Genomic DNA, 16,546 nt, shown 5'->3' with positions numbered 1-16,546 from the left:
CAAAGCATCAAAAGTCAACAGAACAAAGATGTTTTATGTTCTTAGACACTTTTGAGAAAATGTTCGAGCCTGGGCCAGTCTTGATTTCTATATCTGTAGATCAGTTGGTTTTATCGGCCAACAAACGTCACCATCTATTACTCTGTCTGCCTGTCTGCATCTCTGCATATGCTCCCACCAACAATAGACACGTTTACAGTCTGAGCTTCCCTGTTATTGAAGAAAAATGCAGTGAAAGTGATCACAGACACATTCCAGACGCCCTTTATGGAGTGAATGATGAACCCGTGGAGAAACGTAGAGAGAGAAGATGCAGGGAGGACATAGGATGTAGAGGTTATGATGAGGCAGGACAACACTCCTCCCTGGAGCTTAGAATATATTTTGTAGAGAGGAGACACAGTTTCAGAAAGCAAGGCTATTTGTGCTGCAATTTCATCTCTTAGCGATAGACAGAAAAGACCTGTACGCTGTATCTCAGCAAAATGCCAAAACGGCTAAAGAACCCAATAGAAGACGTGATCAAAATGTACCAGACTGAACTGAATCCACCAACAGCCTGAGACTGTGAATATGCTGTTGTGTCTGGCAGCACTGAGAACTATTTGGATAATTTTGGACTCGGGCAGCATATCAACAAATGCTTTTCTTTTTCCCCTCCTCTCTGAATAATCGTAATGAGAGAAATCAAACGGGTAAAGACAAAGCGGTAGGAGTGTCACATGGAGGGGATTTGCAGATGTATTGATTCAGACGCCATACGGTGCATTCTTCAGAGTTTATTTGGTTTTGTATAACTGATCGAGGAGGAAAGCAGCAGTGAGAAACCACACAGCTCAGCTTCTGTTTTGTGGACTTTGTCCCTGTAGTTTCCCTGCACACGGTAGTTATTTGACAACCATTGTATACAGAATGTGTATCTTGGTGTTTGTGTGTACAAATAATGGCAGTCACATATCTAAAACAATCTGCCACTCAGATTCTTGAACTCTGAATCCCATTTCTTTCCAAACCTATCACCAAGCAAGAATGTCGATATTAGACGATTCAGCAAAACCACATTATCGCGACCTCTCTACAACGGCACACAATGTTGGCAAATGGTGAGGTGTGGAATTAGACGTAATTCCAAGGGTTACTGCTGGGATGTTTTTTTCCCAACATATTCACTATGATACTACAAACCAACAAGAAAATCTGTCTAGTTTGATACAGGAAATTGTACACTCACTATGGACTGCGTTTTGTTGGAGTTTCCATTGATTTCTCTCTTGATATCAGGATCCATTGGTACAAAGTAGTACAGATTTGTGCAACTGAAACACTAACCATCTTTAGGCAGAGCTTTGCCTCAAGTCTATCTGACTATCATCACTTTGTGCATGCTGGGAGATACATTTCGACAAGGAAAACTAGATACTTGTTATCAGCAGAATAAAGCATGGGAACAGAAGGAGACACAATACAGAAATGTCAGCGGACCTGGTTTTCAAATCAGAGGAAAGGCCCCCAATGCATCAGGGCACTGTAATTATTAAGTGCGTACTGTGCTGACTTGGAGGGGGTCACCTCCGCACATTCCCCATAAGTGTTGATGGGGTCTGGATTAGACATTGTCTCTACAGGAGAATGGATTGAAGCTTGAGCGTTTCCCTGCTGCTTTAGGCCTGGCTTGTCTAAGCTGGTCTTCCCAAGCATCCGTCAAGACAAGATGTCCTAGTGATCCACTCGCGGAGAGGGATTAAGCACAGATCTATGAGTCTACTATTTAACCATTTCCATACACTCAGATGTCTGTTTTTATACTGCAAATGTAGACAAGGCTCAAACTTTTGAATTTGAATTAGTGCCCTTACAAGCCTTCATTCAAGATACAAAAACACATAATACCCATCATAGGGCTGTGCGATTATGGCAAAAATCATAATCACGATTATTTTGGTCAATAATTGATATCACGATTATTAAAAACGATTATCCATTTACTCTGAAAACATCCATATATTGAAAAAAAAAATTGAACAGTATGTCTTTAACAGTTGATTACCCTGAACTTTAAGTATAATTAAACTGAAAAACCAATAAAAAAAATTAAAAAAAATATATATCTATTTTTTTTTAATAAAAATAATAATCGTTTTATTTCGATTACATTGTTTTTGTAATCGTTGCAAGCCAAAATTGTAATCGAGATTAAAATACGATTAATTGCACAGCCCTAACCTATCATATATATCATTGGTCCTTCTATGCTTATGTTTAGCACATTTTAATATTCTAAAAATATATACTCGGATTCAAGAGGTTGTCCTTGGATTTAGGATTGTACATCCATAGAGTTTCGAGACTTGTACCTGGTATGGCTCAAGGTCAAAAGATGCTTGTGCCTACATTTCCTATAAGCCTAGCGTAGGGGAGCATTTTAATTTGGCATAGTCATCTGACTCATGGTTTTTGCTAAAATATTGCTTGCTCTAAGAAAAACAATATTTTTGAAGCTTCTCAAGCAATTTTGCAGATGGGCAATTTTTCCAGTCTAACCAATATCAATCCTCTATCTGTCTTGTCACTGTCTCTCAGGTTTGATTTAGCAGGTTGTCATATGGCAAGGACATCGCATTCAGGACACATCCTCTAACTGTAACGATTTTGCCGACATGTCTGCATCCCGGTCTTCTTCCTTGTTTCCCTCCCTCTTCCTCCCAGACCACGAGGGATAGAACATGATGGAAGACAGCGACTGGAGTAGAATGATTGGATTATAGTGCTACATGAAAAATGACTCTGTTTCTGTATAAGCTACATAATATTTAGCAGCACTGTTTAACTCAAATGTATCTTTTAAATCTTCAAAACTACCCAGACTTTTGCCTCCCTCTAGAGATTAACAGCATAGAGAGTTCAGCTGATTGCAGGAGTTCTGGGGTATTACTGAGCTTGTGGCTCAACTTGAGAAATGGGTTGGGTGTTCCCGACAGGGTAAACAAACATTGGAGTAGTAAAGATCTGCGGCGAAGTGAAGCAGAGTAATTCATGTAGGAATGATCTGTGTCTACGAGCAAACAGACGGCCCCTGAATGTTTCTGTTGACACTGGTTCAAATCCTCAGCCAGATCAAAGTCGCCACATGGTTGCTACAAACTGAGTGCTACTCAGACAAAGCTTATTTTCTCTCTTCTGCTTTTTCCACCTTCACATCTTGTATAGGTTTTCACCTCTCCTTGCCTCTTCCCCGCAAATACCACCACTTTCAATGTTCTCCTATCCCCATTTTCATCATGTACCACTTCGATCTTCCTTTCTCTCCCAAACAAACTCATAGCCGTTCCTTCTTTTGTAACTCTTCCCAATGTTTCCTATATCCATATCACACTTTTCCCACATGTCAGGAAGACCTCGGTTTGTGTGGTTTCTGCCCCGCTTTAGGTCCAGCTCGGGCTCCATTGGGTTGGTTGTCGGTCGGCTTGCGTTGCAGGCCAGGGCCTACTGTTAGGAAATGACCACTTCTCTGGTTCAAATTAGTAATGAGGCAACACAGCAGGCCTTTTCTTATTGGCTGCTCGGAGAGGAAAGAGTAGGAAAATTGGGGAGAGAGAGTACATAGCCATCTGCAAACCACATGAAAGTGAGTGGTAATTGATTCAAAGCCCTCTCTAATTAAGTATTTTGTTAGTAAGCCAAAGAACATCCTCCCAAAAGCGGTTGTACTTCTGTAGCTTTCACTATCCAAAGACTAACAGACTTCAATGGTTAACACCAGGTAGTGTAGAGGATGTTTTGTTTCCGTCAGATTATCTATCATGCATGGTTTATCCACATTTCAACTCAGGTCACCTAAATCGTTGACCTCTTAATAAGATAGTTCCCTTCTGTGTTGATTTATGCAACTAAAGATGTGTTTCGACAGCCAACAGCAGCTTCCTAATCTCTCTAATCGTGTTCACATACGTGTAGATAAAGGGTGATAACATTGCACCAATATGGGGAAATTATCATGAGCTGAATGTTGTATTGGATCGCTAGAAATATACTTTGCGTCATCATGTTTTTAGGACTCCTTGCCCCCTTGCATGCTTACTTATGTTACCCCTCAAACAAATCAGAGTGAATGCATGATGGAAAGGCAAACGGTGAGGCTGTCATCCAATGAGCATACTGTGTGTTTATCTTAGTCTTCACTGTATAGCAGTTTAAACTCCATGAAACTAAACTCCACTTGTATGCCTCCTAAATTGTTGGGCAAATCAACAACCCTTCCTGTCCTGTGAGCATGAAATAATTCTTCTTTAGCAGCTTCTGTAAGTACTTAGGAATGCTGCCAAACTGCATTGCCTCTCCTGTCAACTACCGGAAGTATTACATTTATTGTCCGGATAAACAGAAACAAGAGAACTGTAGTTAAGACCACATACACAAACACACACACACACACACACACACACACACACACACACACACACACACACACACACACACACACACACACACACACACACACACACACACACACACACACACACACACACACACACACACATACACAATGTGGGTTTCACTCAGTACAGCACAGCTCACAGTGTTCACCTCAAACGAGCTGGAATGAGCACAAAGTCGCTTTTACATTTTATCGTTTGCTGCTGATTATGAAAATAAAAAACTTTGAAAGCCTTGTTGTGTTGTAGGCTGCCTAATGCCTCTGAGCGTTTCATTATGAAACATGTTACTCAATGGGCTCAAAGTCTGCACAGAAAGGATTATGTTTCTAAGCCAGGCCATTTAAAAGATAAAGTCTGAAAGAAACGGCACCCTACATTGAACAATCATGGGATACTGTAGCTGTGGATTTATTTGATTGTATTTGTTGTCTTGAAATTAGATTAGTGGCATGGTAAATATACATCAGTGTACAAAACCACTGGTGTCATTTACTCTTGAGATGCATAATACAGAGTGACACAGAAAGAAACAAGTCAGAAGCCTGGGGTGGTCTACCTCAAATACATCTCTTTGAGGAACAGCCTGAGCCAAGCTAAATATGAGGTGTTTATCTGGGCTGTAAGTGGTAATCTGTGCCAGTTCGTTTAAGGCTGAAAAAAGTGAGCTCACAGAGGTTTGTGGCCATGTGGTGGGCACCTGTAGTCTCATGCTATTAAAAGACTGCACAGTGATTTCTATATGAAAGGACATCAGAAGCAGTTTGTGTGATGTGCTTTCATTTTATATTATGCTTAGTGGCATTTGCATAATCATGTGCTAAAATGCCAAAACTCTTTTGCAACGTGTTTTTTTGGTTGTTACAAATCGTCCTTCTGAGTACTTTTAAAGCCAATGTTCTCGTGAATGCATCACCATTTAGCAGCTAAAGCAGGGGTCGGCAACCACCATTGGCACGCGGCACCGTAACCAGTGGCACACTAGGAATAAGTGGAATAAGTGTGCAAAATATAAAAAAAAAAAAAATGCGGATCCTGAACGAGACCGCCGTCAGAGCGCGTCTCCCCGTTACCTGCAGAAGGAAGCCATGCACGCAGCGCAGCCCCGCTCTCTTTAACTCCAGGCGACTTTCTGCCGCTTTCCTCAGTAGTGCAGTGCTGATCGTTTCACCACAGAGGAAAGCACTTCACAAATTGCAGTACCCATAAGGAGCTGTACAAATGCCGCAGTTTTTGCGTGGCTGTGTCTTTAGTTGAAAGCCCAGTGGCGATCTGCTCATCTCTCATCTAAATAACATGCTACACAGGGGCGAACTGGCCATGTGTGTTCTGGAGAATCACAGAACGGACGGTCGTCCTTATTATTATGCCGTTTAAACCAATTATTTAAATTTGTTTGTTAAATTCGGCATCATGTAAGTTAAGGATGCTCCGATCGGCCGCCGATCGATATCGGCCGATACTCACTCTCTGCCGATCGATCGGTGCTCTCTAAAAATGCCGATCGTGAGAGCCGATCGCATGACGTAAAATACATGACACTTTTCTCTGTGCGCGGCAAAACAAGCTCGCCAAAATGGCTTCACCAGTCCGAAAATGACAATAAAATAGCGGTATGCAACGTGTGTGAAGCAGAAATCCTGCAGCTCCACCCGCTGTGACGGACCGGTGAGCGGAGCAACACACACAAGAGTTAGACCTAACACACTTAGCTATTTTATCTACCTCTGAAACAAGCTAAACTAGTTATAAATATATGTATTCTTCACTGTCGGGTCACGCATTACTGGATCAGTGAGCTGCATGAGACTATACTGATATGACAGGCTGTCAGGAGAGAGAGAGAGGGGGAGAGAGGGGGAGAGAGGAAAAGAGAGCGCTTATCCGCTCATTTCTCCCGTGTTATTATCCAAAGTTAATGTAAACTTGAATAATGTACTTAATTTGAATGTAATAATTATGTTGGTTGTTGTTTGTGGAAGCTCCAGTGAATGAGCCCCATTAACTGAGTTTTAAACATCACTTTACATGGAAGATCCCCATAGGCCCCGCCCACTCGATCGGATCGGCGATTGGTATCGGCCGATACTGATTCCGGCGATCGGCCCCAAAATTGGCGATCGGAGCATCCCTAATGTAAGTTGCGCTGACAGGTCCACACACTGCTTCCCCGCAGCGAGGCTCCCCCAGCCTTCCTGTTGACAGTTCACGAGCGTCGAGCACGCTGATAAAATAATTTGTTTTGAATGGCACTTCATATCAAAAAGGTTGCCGACCCCTGAGCTAAAGAATGTCCTAAACCGTCAGAAGTTATGATGTTATTTCGCAAAAAAATATCAGAAAGGAAAGTGAATATTGCACTTGCAGTCTCAAAATTTAAAAAACAAGAAGCTAGAATCAATACTTAAGTTCTTACTGTGTTGACTTGATGTATATATATCCAACTGTTTGCTAACACCTTTGCGAATCCATTTTATAAGGTGTTATTATATCAAATGTAGGAGTACATCTTGTTCTGCTGCCCCCAAGTGGCCAAAAAAAAAAGAATATGCCATTCATTTAAAAACAAATCTGTTGCAGTTATTTTTATATTGACTACTTCAATTTCCTGGAATATATACAAAAAGTTAACATTTGTAGGAATTGTCTGCTAAGTATGAAGCGACCAATAGAGGCTAATTTGCTTAGCACAAGGATTGGAACCATCTAGCATAGCTCTTCCCATAAAAGCTCAAATAAGTCAGCTTCTAGCATATTTAAACTTCGCCAAACAACACATTATAACTTATTTGTTTAATTAGAACAGCATTTTAAGCATAAACAGGAAAACTTGTGGTTTGAATAGAGTTTACATGTCGGAAATTCTCTTATTTATAGTGAGATTAATAAGAGGTGCAGGCAGAATGCTAAATATCCTCTAATCTAACTTCCGGCAAGCAAGCCAATAAGTGTATTTCAAAGTGTTGAACTATTGCTCTAACAGTTGAAGTTTTACTATGAGGTAATTGGTGGGACAAAACTTGTTGATAGATGGTAGTTATTAGGTTGCTGTCTGCTACTGAATGTCAGAGAGGAAAAACTCCACTCTGTTTGAGCACAGAGCACAATACATTATGTCACTTAGTAAGCATCCATTTCCTACTCCAAAATAAATCTGGCCCAGTGAAATAAAATGCTTTTTTATTATCCTGCTCCGAGGGAACCATAACGCCACAATAACCCCAGACTCTTCTCTTTTTACAAACACCTACGCACACGTCTAAATCAAGCTCAGACTGAACAATAACAAAGTCTGGAGCTGTTCATATGGTCTCAGAAGAGCTGTTTCCAAACCCTTACTCAATATTGACCCATCAGAGAAAGATATATCCATCCTGCATCTCAAGCGAAATAATAAAAATAAACAGTTGGCTTTGGAAGTATATCTGTCACGGGATGAAAAGAAAGATAATGTGATTTTTATACCGAGGTGCTGACCCCTGTAAAGAGCTGGCCCAAACGTCCTGCTTTTGGAAGCCCCAAACAAAACTCTTGCCAGACGGTGAACCCAGGGGCAATGAATGAGGGGGAGCGGACAAAAAAAAGGAAAACAAATAATCCTACATGCATGTACTGTACACTCACGCTCATTTGTACCGCTACCTGAACCAAGCAAACATCAAACAACTTCCATTTGGCTTAGCTCTGTGCTACTGATTCCATTTCTCCCCCTCAAAACTAAGACTGGTCAGCAGTGAGGTCACACACATCCTCAGGAGATGCAAGGAAACTCCTGCATCCAGAATTGTAGCGGGGAAAACTCAGCCTCAGCAGAATAAAATGGGACGTTACATCCCAATAACTTGGAACAGCACTATTTCTGGATGAGAAGTAAGCCTTGTTTGTTCCTGTTGGATTCTCTTTGAAAACACAAGCTCCAGCACACCATTGGAAAAATATAGATTTGACTCCAGAAGACATTGCTCAATACGTGTTTTGTCCGTGGCTTGGATGCTACGCCTTGTTCAGGCCTCAATGACTGGCAGAAATGTCTGATGTTGGAGAACAAGGTTGTTTTACAGCAGGGGTCTTAGTTTGAGCCCAGTAAAGAGTCAGATTTGATTCGGGAGGATTTGTAGCGTATAATAGTAAAAAAAGGTTGTAAAGGAAGGAGAAAAGGGAACAGTTCGGGACAACTGGAACAAAGACAAGAGAAAATGGCATGTTTAAAGGGGGGAAATGTGGCAATGCTACGATGAAAGTGCCTCTGTTTCCTAAGCGTGCCTGTGATAAGTTGCCTCTGATAGCTGAAGAGGTTGTGTTGTCAAGCCCCTCTGAGCTCGGAGGCCCGGCTGAGAGTGAGCCACTGCTGACAGAGTCAATGGGAGGCGGAGGAAAAACAACAAGGGGCGTCTGCCAAGCCTCCCCACTGCATGTTCTCCCTGTCTCTCTCTCCCTGTCTCTCTCTCTCTGTGTCTCTCTCTCTCTGTGTTTCTCTGTCTCTCTCTCTCTGTGTTTCTCTGTCTCTCTCTCTCTGTGTTTCTCTGTCTCTCTCTGTCTCTGTCTCTGTCTCTGTCTCTGTCTCTGTCTCTGTCTCTGTCTCTCTCTGTCTCTGTGTCTCTCTGTCTCTGTGTCTCTCTCTGTCTCTCTCTCTCTCTCTCTCTCTCTCTCTCTCTCTCTCTCTCTCTCTCTCTTCTCTCTCTCTCTCTCTCTCTCTCTCTCATCTCTCTCTCTGTCTCTCTCTGTCTCTGTCTCTCTGTCTCTGTCTCTCTGTCTCTCTGTCTCTCTCTCTCTCTCTGTCTCTGTCTCTCTCTCTCTGTCTCTCTGTCTCTCTCTCTCTCTCTCTGTCTCTCTCTCTCTGTCTCTCTCTCTCTCTCTCTGTCTCTCTCTCTCTGTCTCTGTCTCTCTGTCTCTCTGTCTCTCTCTCTCTGTCTCTCTCTCTCTCTCTCTCTGTCCTCCTGTTGCTGCCAGCCCAGTGGAAAAACTCCCACTGGTCCAGACACAGTTATGAGAGAACGAAAGAGCGAAGTGGGAGACAGATGAACACTGATGAAGGGAGACAGACTAAATAATTAGATAGTGACAGAGAGGGAGAAATAAGTGCATTAAGTTGCCAAACTTTGAAAACAGAACAATAGAAAGCTTTCTACTGTTTTCCTACTACTCCTGCTAAAATGTTTTCTCAAGGCTCAAACAGAGCCAAAACAATGTCCTTCCATTCAAGGGTCTGATTAATAACGTGCTGCGCCACCAACTCAGGAGGGCTGCATGTGTGTGTAGATTCACTGCCATTTAGCTGACTGACATCCACATATATCAACTGCCTGTGGAGGCCAATGATGATGTGCAAACAAGCTCAGAAAGCATAAACCGGGATGCTAAAGGAAGTAGAGGGAGACAAGATGCAAATCTTCATACTGCACGCAAAAAAATATGTTTCTGTCTTTACTGTCTCTGTCTTTTTCTTCTCCCCCTCTTAGCTGAAAAACAAATCCAGCCTATTCATCTTGAATGTTATGGTCCAGGCTCTGATTAAGACCAGGGCCTGTTCTGTTTCCACCGCCCTTCACTGCAATTCCTCACTCAGTATATCAGCCGCACCAGTCAGTTAGTATGCCTTATAATTCGTGCTGAAAAGTGTGTGCGCGTACATTGCTTGTGTGTGTGTGGCTGTAATTGCAGACATGGTCTTCCGGCCTAAAAGAAAACACACTCTTTGTTGCTAAAGCCATTAAAGGAGTGGCCTGTTTTCACACTCTTTCCTGCTGAAGTACCTATGAAACAAAAGTGGGAATTTCTGTGTGTGTGTGTGTGTGTGTGTGTGTGTGTGTGTGTGTGTGTGTGTGTGTGTGTGTGTGTGTGTGTGTGTGTGTTGAAGGTGTTTGGGTTCCATGGAAGTAAAGGAATAACTGTGTGTTTACTTTTCCTTAAGAATGAGTGGCATTCTCCTTCATTTCCTGCTCACACGGGCATGAGACTGAGAGTAATAGAAGCACATGTGCACTGTAATACACACACACACACACACACACACACACACACACACACACACACACACACACACACACACACACACACACACACACACACACACACACACACACACACACACACTCATAACACATATGCACTTAAATACTATTAGGGAGCACAATTCAGGGAAGTAGGCCTGTCACACACACACTTGTAAATGATAGATTCATGTTTTAAGAGCGTATTGTAAGTGATTTGGCATTCTTAAAGAAGAATATACAAATAGTGCTAAGTTTGTCAATTGAAAATGATAAAATAAGTTAGATGTATATAGTTGCATTGGTGAGTTCAATTATTCAATAAACACAAATGATGGAAGTGGTTTTCTCCTCACTACATGACATGTTTTTGTGTTTGTGTGCAACATTTACCTGTCTGGTATTCTGCCCCCTTGTGGCCACACAGTAGGAACTATATATTTACAAGCCAAAGAGGGGTGAGAAACAGGAAAGGCATCATAAAGACAGCTCCTATAATTAATAATATATATATATATAATAATATTAAATTAAACCCCTTTTCACTGAGAAATATTTAAAAAAAATGGTCTCTCTCTTTTTCTTTCTTGAAATAAAATACATTTTCTTAAATTCCCAGTCAGAGTATGCATCCACTCTACCTGTGTCTCTTTGATTTGTGAGAAAAAAGTGTTCTGAAAATAAGCTTACATATCTACAGAGAAGACCTTGTTCTTTCACCTTGACATCAGAACAAGACATATTCTCAGAAAAAAGCTTATGTTGAGTTTGGAGTCTTGAAAGTCCCAAGTTCAACACGTTCTGGCCTATAAAGTAACTGCAGTGGGCCGCGAGAGTCTCCGCGGTGGTTTGGCAGTGTGCGCTTGTTCATCTGTTTGAAATGTGTGTGCATCAGGAGTGTTAAAACCATGTAGGTGTTTGTATTGCACGGGGCAGAGAGATAGTGTGTGTGCTGCAGTGCATTCAGCGTGACTGTTGTTTGTGCATGGTCGGTCACGCTTCGGCACGTTGTATCAAAGGCCTCGATGGGCAGCTGGATGGAGGCGGTTAGCTGCGGTTAAATAATGTACCGCACACACAAACACACTCGACCTGCTCGTAGCCACCAGTGACTAAGTAAGTGACCACTGGAGTCATTGGCATGGGTGTCATGGTTACAGAGCAATGTTACCATCATGCATGTGCCAGCCATGGAAATTGGTGCCAAGGAAAAGCTAGTGATGCAGAGAGGGGCATAAATCTCCTGACCTATAGGTACTTTATTGGAAATGAAGAGAGTGTTGGAAGCTGACTGGAAACCACTAAATCTAAGAGAGGCCCTGAACTTTATGAGCAAATACTACTTTGAACACTAAAGCAGACACTGCTGCTGCACACCAGCGGCTTTGCAGACCTGAGAACTCCTGTCGTACCTCACTGCCAGGGGGGAGAGTTCACGCTTAAGTGTGTATCCATTCACCCTCTCCCCTTAAAGGATTGAGTAACACCATTTGATACTCACACAGATTCGGTCACCTAGGAGCGTGCATGTGTGGCTGCGCCGACGCACACACAGGTACATATTCAGTGGACTTTGCTTGCTGTAAGCCAGTGAAATAAACGGGTGCTGCCAAATGTTTTTGGATTTCAGAACTCCAGCACACTGTCTTTTCCAGACTCCCCCCCTCCTCTCTCTCTACACCTCTCTCTCTCTCTGTGTCTCCCTCCTTCCTTCTTAAGAAAGCATGCTGCTGGTGCACTGAAACACATGTGATTGAAAAAATGTATCTCCTCAGCGAAGAGAGCACTTCTATTTATTTTAGCACACATTCTTGAAGCTTTACTGATGTGGTCTTTTCCCTTTCCATTTCGGCTTTCTGTCTCTCTGCCTCTCTGTCGTTCTGAGGATACCTGGGGACTCGCTGCTATGTGTCCTCTTTTCTGTTTGCGATGGAGGGATGTCGTTACAATGGAATGCAGCGTCGCTTGCCAGAGGCGTCACAGTGGATGGACAGAGTGAAGCAACAGGGGGATGAGGAGGGACGAAGAGGAAAAATGATAGGACCATGTCTCCAATTTCAGTATTCCTTTACCTCATACATTCCACTCACTATATGAACTTTGATAGACTCTCAGATTAATAAATCTATCAAAAATCATACAGTCCAAAATAACACTCCTTTAAAGACAGTAATCAGAATATCTGAGCCAAACCCACTGTTCATATCCCACTACCACACTGCCCCACCCCTGTACTCAGCCCAGTACACACCACGCCCACCCCAACATCACCAGCGAGAGTCGTAGATGTTTGGGAGCAATGACGTATCAACAATGTCTACACCCTACCTGGATCAATAATCACTACCGTCACTCATCAGGGTAAAACACAGAGGATTCCTACTATGACTACAGAAAGAGTCAGGGGACAGGTACAACTGTAATATTGCAATCAACGTCTGTTTGTCTGGAGCTTGGTGAGCAAACTGCACCGGTTCTGTTTAATCTGCACTCTGTGCACTAGCTTAGGACTGAGGAGAATTAAGCAAGTCCCATGACTAAGATATTGCAACCTGTTTTCTCCTTCTGTTTCTTCTGGCATCTGCTACTGCAGCCACATGTGATAAAAGAGAAAACACGGCAGGACACAAGGATGCTAAAAGAGCCCCAGAGAAAAGTGAGGGCAGGTAGAGCTTACCTTTCTCTCCTCAGAGCGTTGAGGGGCAGGGGGAGCACTGGTTAGGGCAGCGGTAGGTGTGAGCTTCAGGTGGGTCTCTCGTCTACCTCCCTCCTTGCTTCAGCCACGCGTGTCTCCCATGGGATGCGATGGCATCAGATAATCAATGAACATGCAACCAAAAGAGATTGTACCCTGAAAGGTCCAGTACTGCTTACAAGTGCAGGGGGGAAAACAACCAAAAAGTAAGAAAAAGGTTATTTTCAACTACAGGTGGAGCAAATTATCTGTTTAACTTTTATTCTCTGCCTCAGGCAAAAAACAAAAAAAGTCCATCCATGTGGTTTCAGGCAGGGATGTTGAAATTAAGCTCGAGGATGAAAGTGAGAGCAGAGCAAAAAGTCCTGTCTGTGCCGTCTTCAAGCCGTCCAGAAGCAGGTCTGAGGAGCACCTTCCCAATCTGTGCGCTCTCGCTCTCCAGGGTGGAAAGTAGGAGGGAAGGAGCGAGGGAGAGAGAGTGAGTAACAGTGGAGTGAGACTCAGTCAGTCAGTCAGGCAGGCAGGCAGCAAGGCAGTGTATATGGAGCTAAAGGCTGTGGGTCCAAGCAGCACTCCCAGGACTTATAACCAGGGGCTGTGCACCTCGCTGCTCCAATCTCCCTGGCTTACTCAGCGATCCCTCTCCCACTGGCTTATTTTGGGAAAGACAGACAGGATTGTTCATTGGGTTAAACCCCTTCATACAAAAAGCAAGTGTCTGTGGCTGGCTGCTCTGAGGAAGGAGGGGAGTGAGCAGGATGGGGTGGGGTGGCGGCAGAGAGGGGTGGGGTAGGATGAAGAGGGAACGAAAAGAGACCAAAAGTGGGGAATTCGGAGGCGTCTCTTGCTCATGTTCTCCCTCCCTTCACTCTCCTCTCTGTCCTAAACCTACCTCCCAACAAATCACCCTGCCCTTTATCCTCCTGCTATGCAAACACACAAATCAAATCATCTACATTTCAACCTGTAGATGTTGGCAATAAACACCCCAGAGAATTTAATCCTAAAGCCTCCTACACAAACTTCTCTCTTTACATGCCTTGTAGCTCCATAGCCAATTAATAGCCTCTATGTGAGACATAACACTGGATAAGTGTAATACATAAAGGGGCATTGTGTTGTTGCCTCAAACCTGCTGCCGTTTCTGTGTAATCGTTACATGATAGCACTCTCCTGTGCTTAATCACCAAAGCACAACAGCAAATGACATCGGTTCACGTTTCGCTGCTACAGCCCAGCTATTCATTGCTACAAGATGTATTACAAGTATCAGATAGACCTTACATTTAAAACGTGCCAAGCATTTGCAGGGAGAATGCATAAATTCTCATCAGCATGGGTAATTGGAAATAATGGTTTGGATGTTAGCTAACAACCTGGATGAACTACAGTGGGTCCTTATCGGTCACCAGGTGATTTCCAACAGAGGTTTAGTAAAGCCATAACAGGCTTAGCATTCAGTGTTTAATTGGCACCATGTTAGCTGGCCCTGTGCTTTGGTAGTGGACCTTGAAGAGAAAGCAGCTCCTAGCTTGTGATTGGACGAGCCAGAAGAAAACTGGCCTAGCCTTTTCCTGAACGACCTTTTGGGACTAAGCCATTGGCTGAGTTTGTGATCAGATAAAGAATCTGATTCCAAGTTGATATTAAATTGCTTCATCGGGAGGAGAGAGAGGTAAAGAGAATCAAGAAAATGCTTTTTCCAACACGGTCCAAGTTTTTAGTGGTTTTATTCATCATCACGTAGCGCCAGTCTGGGTTGATTTATTTAAAGGCCTGTCATTTCAAAAGCATCTATTCATTCATTACTTCAATAACTGTTTGAATTCCATCTATTTACCAAACGCTGGCAGTCTTGCTGCACTTCCCTCATTCATGTTTTGCTCATGAAGAGTAATAAATGTCCCCAGACTGTGTAATCTTATACCATTAGAACCAAAGTCAGGCTAGACTCACGCGTTCCTTGCATGAGAACTAGAGGCAACGTCTCAAAAGGGAATATTTCAATAATGTCCATTATATTAAATTGGACCGGCTGTTTGAAGAGTGTAATTATGGTCAAATTTACGATGCAGATGGGGTTTTATGTGTTGCTTTTGTTCACTTTTTTGCAAATCCCATCAATATCATGATAGCAAAATGATTAGACATGCATTGGAGGAGTTTACTTAAATTGTATCTGTTAAGAGAGGTCTTTACTGCACTGATAGATGTGCATGAACTGGCCAATTGTTGATTGTGCCATCAGAAAAGCATTTTGTTCATGACTGGAGCCGGCTAAATTGAATAATCACTAGAAAATAAGCAATGGGCGTCATGAATGTAAAAGAGTCATGGTGCAGTTGAAGGTGACTGAATGGCTCTCTGAAACATGGAAAGGGTGGAGTGACCAGATGCCCAGCAATGATGTCATCAATAGGAGCCCTGTGTGGTAGTCAGGGCCTGCCATTCATTCATCCCACAAGGTGTGTGTTTTTGCGGGAGAATGCGTGCTTGCGTGCGTGTTGTTGATCACACCCTACCACAAAAAGCAATAGCTTTCTGTAGCTCAATGAGGCAAAAAATAGTTTGTTGGAGGCTCGCACACAAAGTGAAGCCCCCGCCTCTTCTAGTCATGGTTATGCTACAGTTCCACCGAAGAATTCAGCCTCTGGCTCCCTAGAAATATCTGCTCACCCTCTGATACACTCACACAACACACATTCATTCTCCCTTGTACGGTTTGGTCAGCACACACCCCTTGAAAAATCCCCAAACCATTCACTTCAGCACGGTACACAAGTCCCCTCCCACTTGCTTGCTTTTACAAGGTGAAACATTCCCAAGTAGAGGGAAAAAACACCTGGTCGACATAAGTTTCTCTTTTTTCTACTCCACTTTTCCCCTTCGCTCCGTTCCATTAGTAAGAATAAAAACAAACAGTGGCCGTTAAGTGACTGGAAAACCGTTGCATTGCATCACAAAGACCTGCTTTGCCCTTGATGTCCGTCAAAAGCCCAAAAATAAGCTGTGAAGGGCAGGTTGGCGTCACCGATCCACTCCACCCTACACCACACCCAGCGTCACCAAACATAAACCCACTATGTGTTAACGTATGGGGGTCTGTTCTACTCAAAGGTGGTATGTTTAGGTGGGGTGAGTCATTGGGCATATATGTTCCCTGAGTAGGTTGTGTGAATGGTTGAAGTGTGTTGAAGGGTGGAGTTGTTTGTGTTTGTGAGCTTGATTGGAATTAACTTATGGGTTGCATTATGACCATGTTTACTCGAGTCAGTGGTCACTCTCTGAGTCAAGTATTGTGTGGGGCTAATTGAGTTGATGGAGTAAACTAACATGTTTTTGACAGAAAATAATCGCATTACTATAAGGTAAAAAAAAGACCCTTTAAGAGCTCCCACTTTTCAATACTGGATTGAAGGTTTGCACCT

The 16,546-nt window shown here is 43.0% G+C and overlaps 1 protein-coding gene across 1 annotated transcript in view; it reads right to left on the bottom strand.

Annotated features, from left to right (window-relative positions):
• The window catches only part of col8a2 (collagen, type VIII, alpha 2), a 50,553-nt gene extending 36,794 nt beyond the window's left edge, over positions 1-13,759 (bottom strand). Inside the window, exon 1 of the mRNA XM_034124815.1 lies at positions 13,101-13,759. The gene's annotated coding sequence lies outside the window, so the exon portion shown is untranslated. The remainder of the gene's footprint in view (positions 1-13,100) is intronic.
• Positions 13,760-16,546: the final 2,787 nt, after the last annotated feature.

This window comes from Trematomus bernacchii, unplaced genomic scaffold (assembly GCF_902827165.1).
Source record: "Trematomus bernacchii unplaced genomic scaffold, fTreBer1.1, whole genome shotgun sequence".
Taxonomy (NCBI): domain Eukaryota; kingdom Metazoa; phylum Chordata; class Actinopteri; order Perciformes; family Nototheniidae; genus Trematomus; species Trematomus bernacchii.
This window is presented reverse-complemented; position numbering and strand designations above follow the sequence as displayed.